Here is a 23667-nt window from a genome sequence, read left to right on the forward strand (position 1 = left end):
CACTCTCAGCCTCGAGTCATTTGAAAATATGATAAACTTGCCATACATATCATTATCTAACTCATTTTTAAAAATACAAATGAAGCTAATCAATCTACAAACATTTATCAAGTGTCTTCTATCTGCCAGTTGCTGTGCAATGAATGCAAAGGAAAAAAAAGGGAAGCAATCAAATCTCAAGAACCTTACAGTCATTTGGTAGAGATAGCCAATATACATCTAAGTATACACAGAATGAAAACAAATGGGGCAGAGTACCAAGCACTTATTAAGCACTTAGCATATGGCAGGCACTGTGCTGAGCTTTACAAGTATTACAAAAATTAGAAAATTTACAAATATCTCAAAATAGATATAAGATTAAAATCAATCTATCATATGATTGTGCTTATCCTAAACCAAGGCAGAAAGGAATTCTGCAGGTAGAAATGAGGAGAAGGAAATATATTCCAGACAAGGGAGACAGAAAAGTACAAAGACACACATTCTTAAGGCACTCCACAGGAGAAATCCTTCCAAGTTGACATGGAACTATTAATTATTACTATTCGAGTCTGACCATTCATCCAATTTGAAATCCATCTAGCTGTACTATCATCTAACCTGAATCTCTCTGTCTTTTTCACCAGAATAGCATGAGTTACTTTATCAAATGCTAGGCTAAAAACTGAGATAAATTGTATCTACAGCATGCCTTGATGGACCAATTTAGTGACCCTGTCAAAAAAAAAAGAAATTAAGGTTAGTCTGGCATGACTTGTTTCCTAAAGCAGACTGTTTCTTTGGGATTTTCACTCCATTTTCTACCTGCTTATTAATATATTCCAGACTTTTGCCAGAAATTAAAGCCAGGTTTACTGGCCTATCATTCACAGGTTCCATTCTCTTGCCTTTTTTTAAACACGAGATCATATCTCTGATTAAATTAGTTGAACTTCCTTGTTTTCCATAATATTTTAATTAACTATGGTCATAATTCAGCCATTATATAGTCAGGTCTTAATAATAATTACAGTAATGAAAATGGAGAATGCTTTTGATATGTTACTTCATTTTGATGCTCACAATAACTGTGAAATAGGTACAGTTATTATCCTCATTTTGCAGATGAGGAAAATGAGGTTGATTACTTCAACAAGGGTCACATAACTAGCTATTGTCCAAAGGAGGAATTGAACTGAGATCTTCATACCACTAAGGCAGCACTTAATCTACTATGCTTCCTAATAACTACAGATGTAGCTCTTCTAGGCTACATGTCTTCAATTCATCAAGAGCAACTAGGTTCTCTCTGATTATTTCCTTATTTGGGAATCAATTCCTTCTGAGATTTTTTGTTCCATTCTTTCCAGTTCAAAAGAGAAGGCAGGAGGCAGAGAAGACATAAGCAAAGGATTGAAAAGCTCTTTCTTCTCTCTGAGTGTCAGTTATAATCCCATATATTCCAAACAGCAGCTCTATAATTTTTCCCCACTATTCTTAAAAAAATAAAAAACTATGTTTTTAGGCCTTTTTTTTTTACCAGCATCTATTCATTCTGACTGTTTAGCACTCCCAATACCCTTCTTACTATACTATGCAATATTTTTGTAAATTATTCTCCATTTCTGCCTTTGGTTCTATCCTGTAGATAGATGGATAGATAGATAGATAGATAGATAGATAGATAGATAGATGGAAAGAGAGATAAAGCAACAATTATATGTAAAATTATGTCTACAAGATAAGATCTAAGGTAGATAGGTAGAAAGACAGATATAGATATAATATCTATCTTTATTCACATATATCTATATTGAGATATACAGGTCATATATTGGAAAGTGTACATACCTTGCAATTGAAGACTTGAATTAAAATTCTCCCTTAGATAACTGATTAGCTAACTAACCCTGAACAAGTCCTTTAGCCTCTTTCACCTCTCTTTCCCCATCTTAAAAATGGACATGATAATAACAATATGTACCTTCCAGAGTTGTTATATCAAATGAGATAATACATGTAAAGTGCTTTGTAAAAATTAAAATATTATATAAATGTAAGGTATCATTATTATTTCTCTATACTATATAACTATATTTAAAAATCTAAGGTGATTGATGAAGTTCCTGTGAATCTATATCAGTCTTTTCATATATTCCCTTTTTATTTTTTTTTTGTTCTTCATTGAGGCTGTATTTCATCTGGGCCATTAGAATTGCATTCTTGGGAATTTCCTATCTCTCCTGGGATGATTCCCTCTGCACAATTTCCAGCCTACTGCCTCCTGGGCTCTATTATTTTGTTATTACAGCTGTATAGTATTTGGCTATCATTCTTCCATTTTAAGCCCAATAATTCAATATTTATTTAATGTTTACTTTCTTTTGCAGAATACTGTGATAGATACTGGCGATATGAAAACAAATACAAAATAACCCTCAAGAAACTTAAATAGGAATACCTCAGTTATGATCATCTATATCTATATTGAGATATACAGGTCATATAGTGGAAAATGTACATACCTTGCAATTGAAGACTTGAATTAAAATTCTCCCTTGATCAGATCAGTCAATAAAAAGTTATTTCAAAGGAAACAGGAAAAAATCAGGGAAATGGCTAAAAAGAAGTCCTATTAAAGATGGCATATGAGCCAAGTTTTGAAGGAAAGTAAGGATTATTAGAGGTGGAGAGGATGATGATGATGATGATGATGATGATGATGATGATGATGATGATGATGATAGCTAGTATTTATATAGCACTTTAAGGTTTGAAAATCTTATATATATATATATATATATATTCCATTTGAACCTCACAATAATCCTAGGAGGTGGGTGCTATTACTATCTCCACTTTATATAGGAGGAAACTGATGTTAACAAAAAAAGAATAAATGACTTGTCCGAAGTCAAATAACTAAATTAATAAATATCTGAGGCAGAATGTGAACTCAGGTCTTGCAAATTCCAAGTCTAATATCTACTGTGCCAACTATCTGCTTTAATGAGGAAGGAATGTAGTCCATGTAAAGGCATGAAAATGAGAAAGGTTATGTCATATGTGGGAAAGAGCTCATTCTGGTTGAAATGAAGAGTACATGAAGATTCTAAAAAAATTAAATATTTAAATCTGAAAAAAAGAGTACATGAAGGGTACAAAATGTGAAATAACTTTAGAGACTTAGGTATGAGTCAGCTATGGAGGGCTTTGCATACCTGGCTAATGAATTTGTATTTTATACCAGAGGAAGTAGTGATCTACTGAAGATATCTGGGAAAGTGACTTGGTCAGCCCTGGGAATATTAGTTGAGCAGCAGTATGGAGGATAAAATAGAGAGGGGAGAGAATGGAAATCAAGACCAATTAGAAGATTGTTGAGATAATCTAGGTGAAAAAAATAAGAAGCTAAAAATGCATAGTAATGACTATGAGTAGAGAGAAAAGGAGATGACTAGGACAGAAATTGTTTATCCCCATATGGAGACTTTGGCACCTGGTTAAATATATAGTTGATGAAGAAAAGGAAAGTATCAAGGATGACTGAGATTTATTTTACTTGTGATAAATTTTCGATATGTGCTACATCCATTAAATCCCATAAGCACCAAATAATGCAGTTAAGATAAGAAGGAAAACTAATAATTGGGATAAAAAGTATTTACCTCAAATATCTTTGACAAGGGACTAATATCCAAAATACTTAGGAAATCAACCCAGATATACCAGAGTAAGGGTCATTTCCCTCTGAATAAGTGTTAAAAATACACAAAGCTTTTTCCAAAGAATTAACAGCTATTAATCATATAAAAGATTGCTCCACGTCACTCATAATAAGAGAACTGTGCATCAAGACCATTTTGCATTTTAACCTTATGCCCAATAAACTGACGAAGATAACAAAATATATAAATTCATAATGTTAGTTTGCAATACAATAGGCATACTGAAATACTCTGAATTGGTCTGGCCATTCTGAAAAATAACTTGGAATTATGCTTTCCAAAGAGGTATTGACTAATAATACCTTCAACTAAATATTCCATTGATAGATAAATACGATGAGAAGGTCAAAGACAGAAACAATCATCTCCAAATACATCAAAATGTTCACATGGCACTTTTTTTGTGATACCAAAGAACTGGAAACAAAATAGATGCTCATCACTTGTGAACTATCTCTGGAAATTGTGGAGTGTAAATGGCATGGAATGTTATTGTGCCATATGATAGGATGAACATGAACAATCTAGAAAAGAATGGAGAAATATATGAACTGATGCAGAGTGAAGGAAAGAGACCAGGAAGACAACATGTATGATGACAGTAATGCAAATAGAAAGAATGATAAAATTAAATCAACCATTTTATTTATAACCACCTCCCTCCAAAGAAAAGAAATCCTAAAAACACAACCTCTCATTGTAGCCTTCAGTTGTATTGCCACATGCAATAAAGAAGAGTAAATCTCCCTTACTTTGTATCAATTGCATTTGATATTAAACTATGTCAGAGGTCAAGGAAGATAATGTCAAGAAAGACAGACTATGCTTATTACCGAGACATGGCATGACTCTTCTATCATCTTTGGATAACCTAGTGTGATCTTAGATCCTCCAGAAAATGGATCCACAGGGGCAAGCAATTCTGCAACTTTCAATTCATGCATCCCACCCAGTTTTGGAAAGCAACTGCAGGCTACATCAAGAATCATATGGGTGCCAGAGGGTAGAAGAGGATTGAATACTAAAAATTACTTTCTCCTATTATTGTTCACAATGATTCCCTTAGGAACGTAAATGCCTCCCAAAGCATCTATTAAGAGGCACATAGCTCCCACTGGAGCAATATTACAAACAAGGAAAACCAAGTGCTACTGCTTGCACAATGTCCCCATTATTAAGTAACCCCATGGGCTCTGCTAAAGAGAAGGGACAATTATTACCTCTAGAGAGAACTTCAGCAAGTGAGAAGTCATTTCTAATTTTGGTATACTATCATTTTTCCCCTATGCTGTTGTATTCACTACATTCATAATGAGTCTATAGATATCAATAAAAACAATTAAATACCTATTATAGCTATTTACATTTGAGTGCATTAGTTTCATCATATAAAATGCCCATAACATGAACTCCTCCAGTTACACCTCCTAGTCCCTTAATTTTTCTTTCTCTCTATTCATCTCAATATCTTTGGGCCTCCATTTTCCTTTTACTTAATTATATGTAATGTGTGGTCTTTTCTTGTGGTTTTGCTTTCCTTTACATAATTTCATATAAATCTTTCCAGATTTTTTTATTCTTTAAGCTTGTCGATCTTAATTGCATTGTAGTATTCAATTACATCAATACAACATAATCTATTCAGTCACTCTATTTGAACATTATGCTTATTTATACTTTTTTAGCATAACAAAAATAGTGCTATAAATAACTTTTTTCATTTTGCTTATATTCTGTTCATCTCTTCCCAATAATGAAGATTATTGGTTCAAATGTTGGATTATTTTTATTCCTTTTGCAGTGGATTGCCAAATTGCTCTCCAAAAAGATTATGTGATTTTGCAATGCATATATAGGTATGTGTGTGTCAATCAGCAGTACATGAATGTACTTGTTTCTCTAAGGCCTCAACGGCATTTTTAACTTTTTAAGGATTTTTGTCATTTTTATTGGTATGAGGTGACACTTTAAAACCATTTGAATGTGACTTTCTTTTCTTTGTGAGATTGAATAGTTTTTCTGGTGATTACCCATAATTCATGTTTACTCTTTAAAAATTGCTACATTTGAACCATTTATTTATCAAGGATTCCATTCTATCATTCGTAGAGAATTCCTTCTTCTACCCTGTTCATCTCATACCATCTAAATGCTCTTCCTTCATCCACTTCACATAAAAAAGTTTTTCTCCTTTTTGCCAAGGCAAATCTTCCAACAGGCACAGGTGATCCCATTCCATCTTGTCTTATCCAGAAGATTGCCCTTTCTATTATCTCTGCTTTCTCATTAATCTTCAATCTCTTCCTGTCTACTGGATGTTTCTGTACTATCTGCTGATATGCCTTTGTCTTCCTCATCTCCAAAAACAATGCTAACTTAATCTCTCTCTATTGATTACATATCATTCCATTTCTCTCTTCCCCCTCATCCTTTTGTTGCTAAGCTCTTTGTAAAGGTCATTAACAATAGACTCCACTTCTTTTCCTCTTATTCTCTTCTTTACTCTGCAGTTTGCTTTCCAACTTCATTGCTTAGTTTCGCTTTCCAAAATTACAATTTATTAATTAACAAATATATTCAATGGGCTTTTCTCAACCTTCATTGTTTTTTACTTCTCTATAGCCTTTGACACTATCACCTTCTTCTCCTCAATACTCTTTCTATCTAAGTTTTTGGGACTCTGCTCTCTCCTAGTTCTTCTCCTTCCTGTCTGCTCTTTCTCCTTCTGTCTCCATAGCTGGATCTTCATCAAGATTATGTCTGATAACCTTTGGGGTCTCCAATAGCTCTGTCCTGTATCTTCTTTTTTTCTAGCTCTGTACAACTCCCATGATTTAAATGATCTATGATGACTCTTAGGTCTGCTTTTCTATTTCTCAGCTTTTGACAAACAACTAGCGTCACTTCTCCAACTGCCTTTTGAATATCTCAAACCTATAGACATAGACAATATGTCTAACATTAAATTAATTATCTTTCCCAAAAAACATCTTTTTCCTAACTTCCCTGATGTTTTATTTTTAAATCCCTACCTTCCATCTTGTAATCAATACTGTGTATTAGTTACAAGATGGAGGAGTTTTAAGGACTAAGCAATGGGAGTCAAATTTGCCCAGAGTCACACAGCTAGGAAGTGTCTGAGGTCAGATTTGAACCCAGTTCTCCAATCTCTAGACTGGCCTTCAATCCATTAATCCACCTAGCTGTCCCAATAACTTCCCTGTTGATGTTAAAGGTACCACTATCCTCCCAGTCACCCAACTCATCATCATAGTATCAACCTTGACAATTTTTTTAATCCCCATATTTGATTAGTTGTCAACTCTTATAATTTCTACCTTTGCAACATCTATCCTACATGCCCCCTTGTCTCTTCTGATACTGCCACTGCCCTGATATAGTCAGTCACTCATCACCTCAAACCTGGACTATTACAACAGCTTCTGATTAATCTGCCTGCCACAAGTCTTTCCTCACTCTAGCTCATCTTCTATCAACTGTCAAATTGATCTTCCTAAAGTGCAATTTTGACTATGCCACTTCCCTATTCAATAAACCCCAGGGACTCCACATTGCCTCTAGGATGAAATATAAAATCTTCTCTTTGGCTTTTAGAGCTCTTCATAACCAGGCTCTTTATAGTTTACTCTCTTCCATGTACTCTGAAATCCATTGACCCTGGCCTCCTTGCCAAGCTTTGCACATAACATTCAATCTCCCCCTTCCAAGCACTTTCAATGACTGTCTTCCATGCCTGGAACTCTCCTTCCACATCTCCTTCTCCTAACTTCCCTGATTTCCTTCAAGGCTCAACTATAATTCTGCCTTTTAGAAGAGGCCTTTCAGGGGCAGCTGGGTAGCTCAGTGGATTGAGAGCCAGACCTAGAGACAGGAGGTCCTAGGTTCAAATCAGGACTCAGATACTTCCCAGCTGTGTGACCCTGGGCAAGTCACTTGACCCCCATTGCCCACCCTTACTACTCTTTCACCTATGAGCCAATACACAGAAGTTAAGGGTTTAAAAAAATAAAATTAAAAAAAAAGAGAGAAGAGGCCTTTCAATCAATGAATTAACATTTGTTAAGTATATACTATGTGCTAGCCACTATGTTCAACCCTGTGGATACAAAAAGAGGCAAAAAACAGTCACTGTCCTCAAGGAGCTCACAATCCAATGGGAGAAAGAATATGTAAGCAAAGAAATATATTTAGTCAAAATGAGGACAAGATAAACAGGAAATAATTAACAGAGGAAAGTCATGAATTAAAAGGGGTTGGGAAAGGCTTCCTGATAAAAAGGAGACATTAGTTGAGATTAAAAAGAAACCAAAAAGTCAGGAGGCAGAATTAAGGAAGAAAAACATTTCAGATAAGGAAGATAGCCAGAGAAAATATCCAGAGCTGAAATAGAGTATCTTGATATCCTGTTCATGAAAAAGCCAGGAGACCACTGTGATTGTATTAAAGAATATGTGTCAGGTAGTAATGTAACAGAATACTGGAAATGTAAGGAGAGATTAGGTTATGAAAGACCTTGAATGCCCAACAAAGTATTTTTTATTTGATCATAGAAGTGGCAAGGAGCTACTGAAGTTTATTGAGTAGAGGACTAACATAGTGGGACCTATGATTTAGGAAAATTACTTTGGTGATTAAAAGGAAAATATAGAAGAATGGGGAGAGACTTGAGACAGGCAGAGCTACTAGTTGACTACTGAAATAGCCCAAGTATGAGTTGATGAAGGCCTGCAATAGAGTGGTAGCAGTGTCAGAGGAGAAAAGGGCATATTCAAGAGATGTTGCACAGGTGAAGTAAACCAGCCTTGGAAACATATTTGATAGTAGGATGGGGTTTTAGGGAGCCAGTGAAGAAACTCCTAAATTATAAACCTAGGAGACTGGGAAAATGATGCTATCCTCTATAGACATGGGGAAGTTGGAAACTGGGGGAAAGTCTAGAGGAAAAGATAATGAATTCTGCTTTGGACATTTTGAGTTTAAAATGTCTACTGGACATCCAATTAGAGATATCTGGAAAGTAGGTATGAGATTAGAGGTCAGCAGAGAATTTGGGACAAGATTGGTAGATTTGAGAATCATCATCATATAGTAATTAAATCCATGGGAGTGGATGAGATCACTAAGTAAAATAGCATAGAAGGAGAAGAGCATCCAGGACAGAGCCCTGAGGGACATCTATAATTGGAAAGCATGATCTAGAGAAGGATCCAGCAAGAATCTGAGAAGGAGCAGTCAAACAGGTAGAAAGAGAAACAAGAGAAAGTGAGATCCTGAGAACCTAGAGAGAAGAGGTTATCACAGAGAAGAGGGTGAACAACAGTATCAAAGGCTAGAGAGAGGTCGAGGAGAATGAGGATTAAGAAAATGTCATGGGATTCGGCAAGTAAGAGATCACTGGTAACTTGGGAGAGCTCAATTTCAGTAGAATAAGGTTAGGAGCTGGATTGTAAGGGTTAAAAAGAGTAAGAGGAGAGAAAATGGAGGTTCCCATCTTAGATGACCATTTTGAAGAGTTTAGCCACAAATAGCTGGAGAGATATAGGATGATAGTTGGTAAGAGTGGAAGGATCATGTGTTGATTTTTTTCAGTATGAAGAAAACAAGGTCATGTTTGTAGGCAATAGAGAATAAGCCTGTAGACAGAAAGATATTGAAAAAAAGTTAAAGAGTGGAGCAATCTGTTTCAGGAGACAAGATGGAATGGGATTGCTTGAGCAGATAAAACATTTAGCCTTGATATGGAGTTTTGGGGGCAGCTAGGTACTACAACTGAAGTCAAGAAAATTTATCTTCTTGAGTTGGAATATGGCTGTGTGATCCCAGGCAAATAATTTGAACTAGGCTGCCTCAGTTTCCTCATCTTTATAATGAGCTAGAGAAGCAAATGGCAAACTACTCCAGTATCTTTATGGAAAAAAAAAAACAAATGGAGTCATAAAGAACTGGATATGATTGAAATAAATAAACACTATACCCAGCTAAAGTTGAGTAACACAAATTTGTAGTGAACCTAGATACAGTGGTTACTTCATTTTTTCCATCTTTATTTGACAGTATGTGCATAGGAGCAATCCAAGACTGGGGCTTAACAGGGTATAATGAGCAAAATGATAAGGAGACTAGTGATTCAAGAGAGGAGGATAGTGTAGAATTCAATTGGTTTACCAAAGGGTGAATACGAGGAAAAGAGGAGTAGTTGGTACAGTGGAGATGGCTTGAAATAGATTTGAAGAGTCAGGGCATTGGAGGTCACTATGTGGACAAAGAGTAGAGTTTTGTAAGAGAAGGCAGAGGGAGAGGTGAAAAGTCAGTAGATTGTATTCAGATAAAGGGATTTCAGAATTCTAGAACATGTACATGGTACTTTTGTGAGTGATAGAAAAATCCAGAGTAAGACTATCTTTGCATGTGACTGAAATGGGTGGAGGATTAGGTCATAGGAAGCAAAGGGGTTAAGGAACTAAATGATTAGTGTGTTGGAGGGGGAGCCCTTATATATGAGGAGGTCCATAGTATCATGACAGGAGTTAGGGAAGAAAGAAAAATTGTGAGCTATGTAGCAAACTCATTAACAAAAGAAGGGAAGTAAGTGATCCAAGTGTCTGTAGACATTAGCTACCAGACTTTGGAATGGGTGGTTGTTATGAATATAATTAACCTCAAAAGAGGAGAGGTGCCTGAGCAATCAGGATAGAGAAAGAAACTGGAAGAGGCAAGGGGACAAGGAGCATTCCAACTCTTCCTACCTCAACCAGTGAACCAATGAGAATGAGAGAAGGTGCTGCATCTGAAGAGAAAGTCCCCTTTAGTCTTAATGCCTTCCCTCTAAATTCTACCCTAAAATTACTCTGTGTGGGTCTTGCTCATATATAATTATTTGAATGTTTTCTTCCTTGGTAGAATGTGATCTCCTTCATGAACATTTTGTATTCAAAACACTTAGCAAAGTATCTGGCACATAACAGGTAATTAATAAGTATTGAGTGATTGAAAGACTGAAGTTTACCTTTGAATATTTTAATCAGTTATTTAAATATTTTAGAATGTTAAGTTTTTATCTGTTATGCTTCACATATGTGTATATATATTATATATATACATAAGATGGTCTTATTTTTCTTATTATCTTGATTATATTTCTTGGGTTACAATACTACAGATTCATGGACTACTCTATCCAGCAAAGGAGGATTGTAATAGTAACTTTGTCCTTGATAACTTCTGGTCTTTTTTCTTAATATAGACAAACTCTTCTGCTTTATAATTGGATAAATTTATTATCATATATTTTTTAGCTTTTTAATGTTTGACTAAAGTCTACCTAGAATTTAATATGATATACAATTGTGCAATGTTGATCTAAACTTATTTTTGTCATATTTCTAATCATTTTCTCCCTACAAATTTTTTCAAATGAAGAATCCTTTTGCCAGGTTTTTTAGGTTTAATCAAATACTGATCATTTGCATTTCTTTGGCTGAATGGCTGCTATCTCTATTCCTTTCCATTTATCTCCTTTTCTAATTTTCATCAGTCAAAGGCCATGGACATTGTAGCCACTCTCTTTGAATAATTCAAATTGTTTTTCAGATTGGTTAGACCAATTTACAGCCCCAGTAACAATGCATTATTGCTCCTTTTTTCTCACAACCCCTCCAGCATAAACTAGTCCCATCTTTTTTCATCTTTTCCAGTTTGTAAGTTGAAATCTCAGAGTTATTTTGATTTACATTTCTTTTACTAATGATTTTCAGCATTCTTTTATGTGGTTAATAGTTTGTAATTCTTTTAGCAGCCTATGGTTTATGTGCTGAGACCATTTATCTATTGGGGAATTGGCTTTTGGTTTTATATATTGGTATTCATTTTCTATGTCTCTTGGATATCAGACTCTTATAAAAAACCTTGATAACAAAATGCAATCAATTGAGATATCTACATACTCAATACATGTATGTGTATATTTATGTATACATACATATATTCTACTTTTCCCATTTAATTCATTCCATATGCCCAATGCATCTAATTGATTAAACAGTTCTAAATATGTCATTTTCATATGAATCATTACACTAGCAAATTGTGATATTCTGTTAATGAAATATTGAAGATTCCTACTAAATATAATAAGATGTGTACTTCTGGGACAGAGGCCTTGGCAACTGACAGAATATGAAATGGTGTTTCCTATAATCACATACCCCAAAGTCTGTCTGGAATTATTTACCAATTACTTGTCTCTGCCCTTTTTTAACCTGGGAAATCTTCCTGCTAGGAAAAAAACACTATGGTTTTAGTGGCAAACTTCAAGATCAAAAATATAATTAGATTATGGAAAATGAATAGAAATATCAAGAAAATACATCAGTAGCGAATACCATCTCATATCCCAGCCTCATATACCCTCTGTTTGGAATTTTCTAAGCCTGACCTCTCCTGGCCATTCATCTCCAGAGCTGGACCAGGAAGGAGTAGGACCAAAGTAGTGGAGGAATTATAGTCATTCTCAGTATTTCCTAAGGAAGCAGACGATTAAATGCAAACAGAGAAAATGACCTGAAGTCATTTAAGTACTGGGGTAGGAACTGACTGTTCAGTGGTATTCTCCATCTGGTTCATAGGCTACAGAATTATTATTTGTTGTAAATATTACAAAAGAATGTCAGTCCTTGGGAAATGAAGAAGTTCTGAACTGAACTGAACTGAACTGAACTGAATTGAAGAAGAACTGAAGAAGTGTCAGGATATGGTCACAAATTATTCATCCTCTGACTGGGTGATCACAGCATTTATCAAACACTATATCATCCAACCGGGAAGTAAAACTCTTCCTAACTACATGGCCCTCATAATCCTGGTTGCTGCTCCCCTGGGTCCATTCTCATTTAAACTCTCTAGTGAAATGTAATGTCTTTTTCTCAATCCTCATTCCTATGCTTCATAAACTTTGATACTATTAATCTTATGAATATTTTCATCCTAATCAATATTTTTTAAACCTTTAACTTTCATCTTAGAATCAATATTGTGCATTGGCACCAAGGCAGAAGAGAGGTACAGACTAGACAATGGGGTTTAAGTGACTTGCCCAGGGTCACACAGCTAGGAAGTGTCTGAGGTCATATTTGAACTCAGGAACATGAATCTTCCTGACTTCAGACCTGACACTTCAGGTTGCACCCAGAGGACTATGGTTATAAAATGCTGTATACATGGCCAGTTTGGGTCACTGTATTAGTTTTTTCTTTTCTTTTTTTTAATAATAGAAGGCTTATTTTGTTTGGAGGTATAATCAAACCAATAAACTTTAACATAAAAAAATTTTTAAACCCTTACCTTCCATCTTATAATAATAACTAGGTGGGGGGCAGCTAGGTGGCTCAGTGGATTGAAATCCAAGCCCAGAGATGGGAAGACCTGGGTTCAAATTTGACCTCAGACAGTTCCTAGCTGTGTGACCCTGAGCAAGTCACTTGATCCCCATTGCCTAGCCCTTACCACTCTTCTGCCTTAGAACCAATACACAGTATTGATTTTAAGATGAAAGGTAAAGGTGTTCATAAAAACAAACAAACAAACAAACAGATAAATAAATAAATAGGTCATTGCTGGTGTTTGTTCCAAGGCAGAAGAGCAGTAAGGACTAGGCAAGGGGGTTAAGTGACTTAACCAGGACCACACAGCTAGGAAGTATCTGAGGTTAGATTTGAACCCAGGACCTCCCATCCCTGGACCTGGCTCTCAACCCACTGAGTCATATAGCTGCCTCCTCTATCATTTTTTTAATGACTTCTCTATCTCAGGATTTTCTTCCTACCTTTCTACTTTTTTATCCTTTGCCCATTTTTTCATCTATGATATTCATGTCCATGTTATATTTATGGGTATAAATGTGTGTAAAGATCTACTACAGAGAGATTTAAAGACAGAGATATATAATAAGGGTGAGATTAGGGACCAGGTACGTAGAGATCACTAACCCTGCTTCCTTTTATCTTGCCTATTATTTTGTCTCAAAATCATTTTCCTACTAAAGACAGAGACAATTTTGAGAATGTCTGTTATCTACTCAAATTAAATGAAAAAGATTTACTCAAAAACTGAGAACATTTAGCCCAACCTTCCTGAGCTTGGTATGGTTGAGTACAGGTGAGCTGTGCCTAAAGATCTGATCAGGGAAAGGTTCAAAGCACTATGTATGAACATATCAGAAACTAGATGAGTAGCATGTGGCCCTGAGAAAATGAGCCCAGAAACTGGAAATAGAGAACAGTATCCAACAGAGATGATACACCCATTGGCTACTAGAAAACTATTAGAATACCCAATGGTTATAATTGGAAGTAATACTATAGTTATTTTATGGATGATATGACTGGGTCTAAATATGGAAATGAAAAAAAACTTTCTGCTGCCTCAGAAACATTTTCTGTTAATTGGTGACCCTGATGGCTTGTTCAAGAAAATCTATACTAGCAAGGAGAGAGGAAAATGAGATAGAATCTGGGTTGGACCTAGTGGGACATTTATTCTCCTCATTGGCTGAAGCTAGAAAATCCAAGCTTGGCTATGACTAAAATAGCAAGAGAGCCCATCTAAAATAATGATATGTATGCTTTAGGTTTCCAAAGCCTCCCCACCCCAAAGTGTTCATTTTTTCTACCAAAAAAGAACATAATACTCTTGCATTTCTATGATATTTCTTTTTGTAGGAACACAAACTAACCTATGAACAAATGCTTAAACCTTAATTATTCTATTAGAAGCACTTGATTGTCCCCATTCTGTATATAGAAAGTAAGTATTGTAGGAACATAGTTAGAGATGGTCTGGTTTTCTAGGGTTTTGTTCTAAGGGATTCTCCTTGGAAGATCAGGATTTCGTGGAGAAATCTTTGGCATCCAGGTAGAAGATTTACTTGGAGAAAACCAATTTCACTGAGTCCAATATTCATCTGCTAGTGGTCCAGCTGCCAGAATTCCTATTGGTTAAGGTAATCCAAAGCTTTCCATCTATAACTTTGGTTACTTAGTACAGCAGCCAAACTCAGGATTTTTTTTACCCTTTGTTTATTAATTATTGGTGGGAACCTTAGGTTAAGTCAGATAGCTTGGGAAAGGGTTTTAGATAACATGGAGGATTAGGTAGGCCCCAGAGAAGAAACAGAAGGCTTCCCTTAAGCAGGGAATGTAGAAGTTGGGTAGAGGTAGTTTGAAGAGAGTTAGGGTCATCCTTATCCAGTTACCCTTATTCCTGTTGTTAAAATAAACTTTGTTTCATAATAAAAGGGTTTGGTGCTTAATTAGCCCTGAGGAGTTTCTAGGTGGGTTGTAACATCTGATATCCCTCTAGGACATTTCCACATTATAGTATTTAGAGGGCATAAATGGTCACAGAGTCAGTTTTTTTGACTCAGGAATAGAACTGAAATCTTCTGGCTCATTTTTCTACCAATCCTTGATTGTTTTATTGTCCTAGATTCCCAAACAAGTTCATATGAGCAGTATTTTAAAAATGTCTAACTCATCTGCCCTCCTTAAAAGTTTCCCTCTTGATGATCTTAGTAAAATATGGAAGGATCTATGTGAATTAATGCCAAGTTAAATAAACAGAACCAGGAGAGCATCACATACAGTAACATCAATATTATATGATGGTCAACTATGAAAGCAATGCAATGATACAAGACAATTCTGGAGGACTTATGAGAAAGAATGCTATCCTCCTCCAGAGAAAGAACTATTGGAGTCAGATGCAGATCAAAGCATACCATTTTCAACATTAGTTTATTTATGGTTTATTCAGGGTTTGGTTTCATATAAGTATTCTCTTATAATAGTAACTAAGATGGAAGTATGCTTTTCATGATAATACATGTATAACCCAGATCAAATTGCTTAACATCTCTGGGAGAGATAATGGAAGGGTGGGCAGGAGACAATTTAGATCTCATAATTCTGGAAAATGTATGTTGAAAATAGTTAAAATTAAATATCTTTGATTTAAAAAAAAAGCTTCCCTCTAAAGAATATCTAAAGGGACACTCGCTTCTCCTATTTCCTTGAGGTAAGGACACTGAGGCTTAGCCAGGTTGTACCATACCAGGTTTACCTCATAACTGCTTCTGAATGATACAAAAATTTACTCTGAAACAAGACGAGAGGAAATGACTATTACAAAACAAAAAATGAGCAAGAACAAAGAAGATGCTCCCCATGAGCTGGAAAGTCAGTTCATATTACTCTTACCCCCAGAATAATATTACTCTTACCCCCAGAATATGCTTCCACTGTGAAAAGTGCAATACGGTCTGGAAGTGTTAACTTGAAAGATAAATTGACCAATGAATTACATGCAGATGGACATCATGGAATTATCCAGGTGGATCATGTCCCATTAGCTGCTAAAGTGACTGACCTTTTCTGTGTTACTGAATCCATGAAAGCCATAGATAAAAAAAAACCTTTTATAAGACAACAAATATCTGCCAGATGCTTGTATGCAGTGTGGTTGGGAATCTTTATCCACCTCCAGAAGAATCAGTTGCTACTACTGATCCAAAAGCAAATAAGAAAAAAGATAAAGATAGGGAGAGAAAATTCATCGGCAACCATGGTATCACTCTGCCACTAAAGAATGTCAGAAAGAGATGGTTCTGTAAGACAGCCAAGAAGCAGTATATTGAATCACCACATGTGGAAAAAGAAGTAAAAAGGCTTCTAAGTACAGATGCTGAAGCTGTCAGTACCCGGTGGGAGGTGATTGCAGAAGATGAAACAAAGGAAGCAGACAACCAAGTTTCCCTGGCATACCTAAATATTTCCTCTCCAGGAATGAGTGGCCATAAGCATGGCCATGGCTCCTCAGAACATGATGAGCTTTGAGATATTTAGTGACATTAGCAACAGTCGTGAAGAGGAAGATGAGTGAGATACTCATGATGATGAAGATATAAACATCATTGACAATGAGGAAGACCTATAGAGGCAGCTACAAGACAAGTTTGATGACTCTGATGAACAGCGCCAAGAAAACAAGCAAACAAATCAGATGGTTATGGGAATTCAGAAGCAGATCCATATAATGAAAGGGAAACTCCAAGAGACTCAAGGGAGAGCAAAACGACAGGAAGAACTTATTATCAAAGTAAAAAATCTGGCACTCAAGAATTGTCTTCAGGCTGTGCTGGATGAGCTCAAACAGCAGGAAGAACGAGAGAAGCAACAGCTCAGTTCCTTGGCGGAACAACTAGAACACTCCTGGAAAAATAAGAAGTCCCTGCCTATAAATTTACTGCTGCTCTCATATTGGCAAATGGCTTACATTCCATCCTTTGGCTTGATGATTGTTCATATGGAAATTTGACTGACTTTACATTTTACCACTTTCTGTTGCCTAGTTTGAATTTATCCCTGTTTCTCTCTCTATGGCACCTTTTATTTGCTAGCAACTTATACACTATTAATTAAGACATAGGTGAGAAAAGTTTGGTTGTATAAGAATTTGGGGATAGGTAGACTAAGTTGTAGATAATTCCTACTTTTATTCCAAGACATTCTTTAAAAATATTGATAAATTAGTATTGTTTTGTGGTAAGAACCAAATCACCTATAAGGAGATTCAAAGATAGAGGCTGAAAGCTATTTTGTATGCATTTTAAGTTCTCAACTGTTATAGATAACTTCTTACACATAGAAGACCAAAACATATATAGTGGTAGATAACTCCCACATAAATAAAAGTGACTAATATACAATTATTCATGTTTATAACAGAAGTGGCTTTCTCCTGAGCATTTGTCTATTTTTCCTTGAATAATGTCATTGAGTGGATTAACAAACAGCTATTTTTATATATCATAGAATCTTATGATAGGAGAGGGATACACCTTGTTTGGCTACTTTTACGGCTACATTTTTCATTTCCCCACATCACAATTGATAAAAATATTTTCTTCGGGTGTTAGATATATTTTTGTTTAAATTCTGACCTACCTTGAATTTAAACATAATAAAGTTCCAAGTTAATCTTTCATACTATGATCCAGTTTTTCCAACTGTATTAAAGAATTATTTCTTTCTCTAAAAAAAATGTCTAAAGATTTGGAAGTTGGAAGGAATAAGTTAGATGAAAGATTCTCCTAATAGAACTTGTTTAGTCAGTTCTTTCTTCCTATACTAAATCTGAAATTTTTTTTTACTTTTATTATGTTTTTATAGGTTATCTTGAAATACTCAAAGCATCCCTTTAGTATTCTTAGGTTCTCTGATGGAGAGATTTAGAGTCTGGAATTAAGTAACTTTACATTCCCTCTTTACTTTTTTTTAAACCATCATCTTCTGTCTTAGAATCAATGCTATGTATTGGTTCCAAGGCACAAGAGGATAAGCAATAGGAGTTAAGTGACTTGCCCAGGGTCACACAGCTAGGAAGTAAGTATATGAGGTCAGATTTCAGCCCAGGACCTCAAGTCTCTGGGACCAGCTCTTAATCTACTGAGTTATCCACTGCCTCCTCCTTCTTTGATTTTTACTTAGCTTCCTTTCTCAGAGTTTTCTTTGGTTTAAAATAAAGCAAAATATATTGATTTACAAAAGTACAAATCCAGAGATATTCTGTGACTCAAATTCCTTTTGTATTCTCCTTTGAAAATGAGATAATGGAACTAGAACAAGGAATTGGAAAATGGCTTATTTGCACGATGTCTAATGACCAGCCTTCATACATAAGAGTCATTTTTTTTTAATCCTTAACTTCTGTGTATTGGCTCTTAGGTGGAAGAGTGGTAAGGGTGGGCAATGGGCGTCAAGTGACTTGCCCAGGGTCACACAGCTGGGAAGTGTCTGAGAATGGATTTGAACCTAAGACCTCCCGTCTCTAGGCCTGATTATGAGAGTCAATTTTGATAGGGTGGGAATTCAACATGTCATGTTATATTCTTTCAAGCATTCTGTTCTATAGCCAAAACACTAGAAAGTGGCTTCCTTTGTCTGATTCAGTGACATTCTTTTCTGTCAGGAGTGTCCTTGTAACTGTATAACAACTGGCTCTCTGAAATGCTTGGAAAATTTTAAAGTTTAATCTGCATTATTAATATTTTCTCCATCATTTTCTTAAGGCTGGACAATCAACAAAACAAGCAAGGTCCTGATTTATAGCATTTGCCAGTTCCCAAATGTTTAAATATTTTTAAAATAACCCAGTTTTCAGTTCAAAGTAGGATGACACTATAATATTTTCCATGAACTTCCCTAATAAAGGATTTACTTTAGTAATCCAGATTTATCCATAGACCCTTTCACCTTTTATGATGAAAACTCTTCTAGAAGAGTTTTTCTAAATTGCCTTCAATTTCAATTAAAAGTTCCTTACCTCCCCAAATCATGGGCCTTAGTAACCCAAAATTGAATGTGTATAATAGATATCATATTACTTGCCCTCTCATTGAGTAAGGGGGGGACTGAAGGGAGGAAGAGAATTTTGAACTAAATTTTTTGTGTTAAAAAGAATAATTACTAAAGAAAAATTATTCTCTTATTCCTGTGTATGTATGTTTGTCACAAACAAAGGGGTTTTTTAAAGAAGATTTTTCTGTATCCACTGATATTCTTACATGATTATTAGGGAATTGTTTTTTTGTTTTGTTTTGTTTTGTTTTTAACCCTTGTACTTCGGTGTATTGTCTCATAGGTGGAAGATTGGTAAAGGTGGGGCAATGGGGGTCAAGTGACTTGCCCAGGGTCACACAGCTGGGAAGTGGCTGAGGCCGGGTTTGAACCTAGGACCTCCTGTCTCTAGGCCTGACTCTCACTCCACTGAGCTACCCAGCTGCCCCAGAATTGTTTTTTTAATTAGGTTAATATTTGGTACAGTGACAGTTTTCCTTAAATTGAACAAGACTTTGTCTACCTAATATATATCTCGCTTGCATATGATGAAGAGATTTTTAATGTAATGTTCTATTATATTAGCTAGTAATTCATTCATCATTTTTGCATCCGATTCATTATGTGAAATGGCCAAACTTATTTTTTTTAATCCTTTCTTACCAGATGTCTCAGAAACATAATACAAGACTAATGCTTTAAATCCTTGAAAAGATTCCCCCATGATCCCATTTTGGTTAGGTATGTTTTTTAATGTAATTCTCCCCCTGGTTACATGTAAAAGTAGTTTCCAATGTTTTTCAAAGAATATCGAGTCTCAAAAATCTCTCCCTCCCTCCCTACTCCCACTTCCACCCTCCCATTGAAATGGTAAGTAAACTCATATAGAATTTACATGTGCAATCATGTAAAACACTTTTTCATATGAATTCTTTTGTAGAAGGAAATTCAAACAAAAAATAACTTAAGAAAGAAAATGAAAAATGTTTGCCTTGGTCTGGATTCAAACTCCATCAGTTTTTTCTCTGGAAGCAGATGGCATTTTTTATCATGTCTTTTTAAAATGTCTTGGATCATTGAATTGCTGAAAATGACAAAGCTATTCAGTTTTTCATTCTACAGTATTCCTATCACTCTGTATAAAATTCTTCTGGTTCTTCTTATTTCACTTTTCTTCCGTTTTGTTTCAGTCTTTCCAGGTCTGAGTATTTCTGGCTCATCATTTCTTACTGCACAATAGTATTCCATTACAGTCATATACTATCATTTACTAGGCCATTCCCCAATTGATAGGCATCCCCTTACTAATTGTATTGTAATATCTAAAAATACAATGTGTAATTTCTGCCTTTTTAAACAAATGTGTTCAAAAATCATAAATTCTATATCTAGTTTCTAACTCTTTGCCTTAACAAAAAGAGTTACTTTAAATATTTTTGCACATATAGGTTTAGGTGTGTGTGTGTGGTTTTTTTTTTGTTTGTTTTTTTAAACCCTTACCTTCCGTCTTGGAGTCAATACTGTGTGTATTGGCTCCAAGGCAGAAGAGTGGTAAGGGTAGGCAATGGGGGGTCAAGTGACTTACCCAGCATCACACAGCTGGGAAGTGTCTCATTTCAGATTCGAACCTAGGACCCCCCATCTCTAGGCCTGGCTCTTAATCCACTGAGCTACCTAGCTGCCCCCTTAGGTGTGGTTTTGAAGAACTTTTAAATGCTCAACTTCTTACATTAGGATGAGTCATTTTCATTTTTGTGAATAATCACTAATTTCATTTTAGCTCTTAATTTGTTGGTATTTGCAACATTCTTATTTTATGGATATTTGCTTTGAGCTTTCTTATTTGATAGTTATTGATTTTTGTCTCCTTTTTATTGATTTAGGGTTTTTTTTAAATAGTGAACTTATTTTATGGTTTTATCAGTTCATTTTTAAATTTTAATTGTATTGGTTTCTTTTTTATTTTATTATCTCTTGTTGCTTTCTTCATTTTTTGTTTCCCTTTGGACTATAATTTTTCCCCCTTTCCTAATGTCATTGGATGCAAGATTAATTAATTTATTCCCCTTTCTCCTCTCTCTCAGAGTAATATAGGCAATCACTAAAATAGAGCTGCTTTTAAGACTTGCTTTTGTTAAATCCCACATAATGTGTTTCAAATATTTTCTGTAATTCTTCTGGTTTCTTCTATAATTATTTTGTTTTTAAAAATACACGTGTATAAGCATATTATTTTGCATATGTACATATTCTATTAAATTTATTCATGCAGTCATTATCTATTTCTAATTATATTGTAATATCTAAAAATACAATGTGTAATTTCTGCCTTTTTAAACAAGTGTGTTCAAAATTCATGAATTCTATATCTAGTTTAAAATAATACATATTACCCTCTCTTATATCATTATCCACATAAATCTGATATTTCTAGCTTATTAAACAGTTTAAATTTTTTAAACTGTTCTTCAACTAAATTTGTCATATTCTGATAATGGAATGCTGAAGTACTTCATATAATATGCTTTTGACAATTTCTTCTTGCACTGCAGTTAACCGTACATTTATGAATTTAGCTGTCAGATTTTATATACGTTAAGAATTGCTAAATATTTGTTAAGCTTCTTTCCTTTCACTATTTTATAATACCCTAGTCATTCACTTTTTTTTTAAACCCTTGTACTTCGGTATATTGCCTCATAGGTGGAAGAGTGGTAAGGGTGGGCAATGGGGGTCAAGTGACTTGCCCAGGGTCACACAGCTGGGAAGTGGCTGAGGCCGGGTTTGAACCTAGGACCTCCTGTCTCTAGGCCTGACTCTCACTCCACTGAGCTACCCAGCTGCCCCCTCTAGTCATTCACTTTTGATGATTTCTAGTCTGGCACTGAAGATCTCACCATTACCGCTATGCTTGCCTTTTTAAAATGTACAATTCCATATTTCAGCCCACTTTTCATTTTAAACTATAATTTTACATTAAATATGTCTCTTATAGGAAACATATGAGTCAGGTTTATTTCTTGATCTGTTCTTTAACTCATTTCATTTAATAGGGGTATCCTAACCATTCACACTTATTGTTATAAATGTTAAATTTTATGTCTCCTAATATTCTTCTTGTTTTCATATTACTGTTCATCATTATATCTGAACAGAGTAAAGTTTATCTTAGTATTCTATAACTATTTCTATTATTAATACTAAATAATGAATCAAATTAAATTTCTATTTTTAAAATTACTATAGTTCCCTAAAATTTAACATTTTTTGTTATAATTTTAAGTCATTAGCTATTTTACTTTTTAATAACATCATTATAATTGTCAACAACAACAACAACAACAACTAGAAAAAGCATTCACTAAGTTATTATATGCAGGCACTATGCTAAGTTTTGGTAATATAAAGAAAATAAATATATACATAATCCCTGCCCCCAAAGAATTCATATAATAATGGGGGAATACAACTTAAAATAACTTTATACATGCAAGATAAATGTTGTTTTACCTGCATTTTCAAAGAAGACCAATGATATCAGGTGGTGATATCTTGAATTGTACAAAAGATGTATTTAAGTGAATCAGTCACTCAAAGTTATGAGCTTCAGTGTCTTCCATAACCATCAAAGTCCAATGGCAAGACAAAAGTCAGGATGATGGGTGATGGAGTGGTAGTTCTTCTTGTACATCCATACATCCCTAATATCTGTATATACAATATAAATGAGAAGAAATCTCAATGGGATAGCACTAACAATTGAGGATGGTGGGAGGATTAGGAAAGACTCTTATAGAAAGTGGGATTTATACGTTTAATCTTGAAGAAAGAGAGTAGAGGAAATGAGAGCATTCTGTGAAATTAGAATTTTGTACCCCAGGACTCCGTTTCCCAGAATCACACTTTTGTCCTCACGTTTCATCCTTATGTTTTGGAGATAAAATTTCTGTAACCCCATCCCCTAATTTCTCTTCTCCTGCTATCACGGTTGGGAAAAAATTTCTCTTTATTCAGGTTATTTCTATTTCCTCTACTTCAAGTGATTATTAATAAATCTTATAAAATATAATACTTGGAGTTATTGGATATTAATTTTAATCTTGCAATTCCAGATATGGGAAAGAATCACATAGTTGCGAGATGTAGTATTATGTGTGAGGAACATCAAAAAGGCCAGGGGAACTGGGATATACAGTACATTGAGGCAAGTGAAGTTTAATAAGACCAGCAATGTAGGAAGAGGTGGGGTTGTTAAAAGCCTTTCAAAACAAACAGAAGATTTTTTTTTATCTGACCTGATGTTTAAAACCAGAGTTTATGGAATAGAGTGAAATGATCATACCTACACTTAAGGAAAATGACAGGCAACTAAAGGCAGGATGGACTACCAAAGGGAGATATTCCAGACATGGACATTAAGCAACAAATAATTGCAATAATATGGGAATGAAGTGATGAAGCCTGCACCAGCATGGCAGTTGTGTGATTTGAGAGAAGAGTTATATGAGAGATATTATAAAAGAAGAAGAAATAAGAAAACTTGACAA

At 35.0% G+C, this 23667-nt stretch overlaps 1 pseudogene; it reads left to right on the forward strand.

Moving 5' to 3' along the window:
- The first annotated feature begins 15900 nt into the window (after positions 1-15900).
- LOC123246399 lies at positions 15901-17099 on the forward strand (annotated as a pseudogene).
- The last annotated feature ends 6568 nt before the right edge of the window (positions 17100-23667 follow it).

This window comes from Gracilinanus agilis, chromosome 4, assembly GCF_016433145.1.
Source record: "Gracilinanus agilis isolate LMUSP501 chromosome 4, AgileGrace, whole genome shotgun sequence".
Lineage (NCBI taxonomy): Eukaryota > Metazoa > Chordata > Mammalia > Didelphimorphia > Didelphidae > Gracilinanus > Gracilinanus agilis.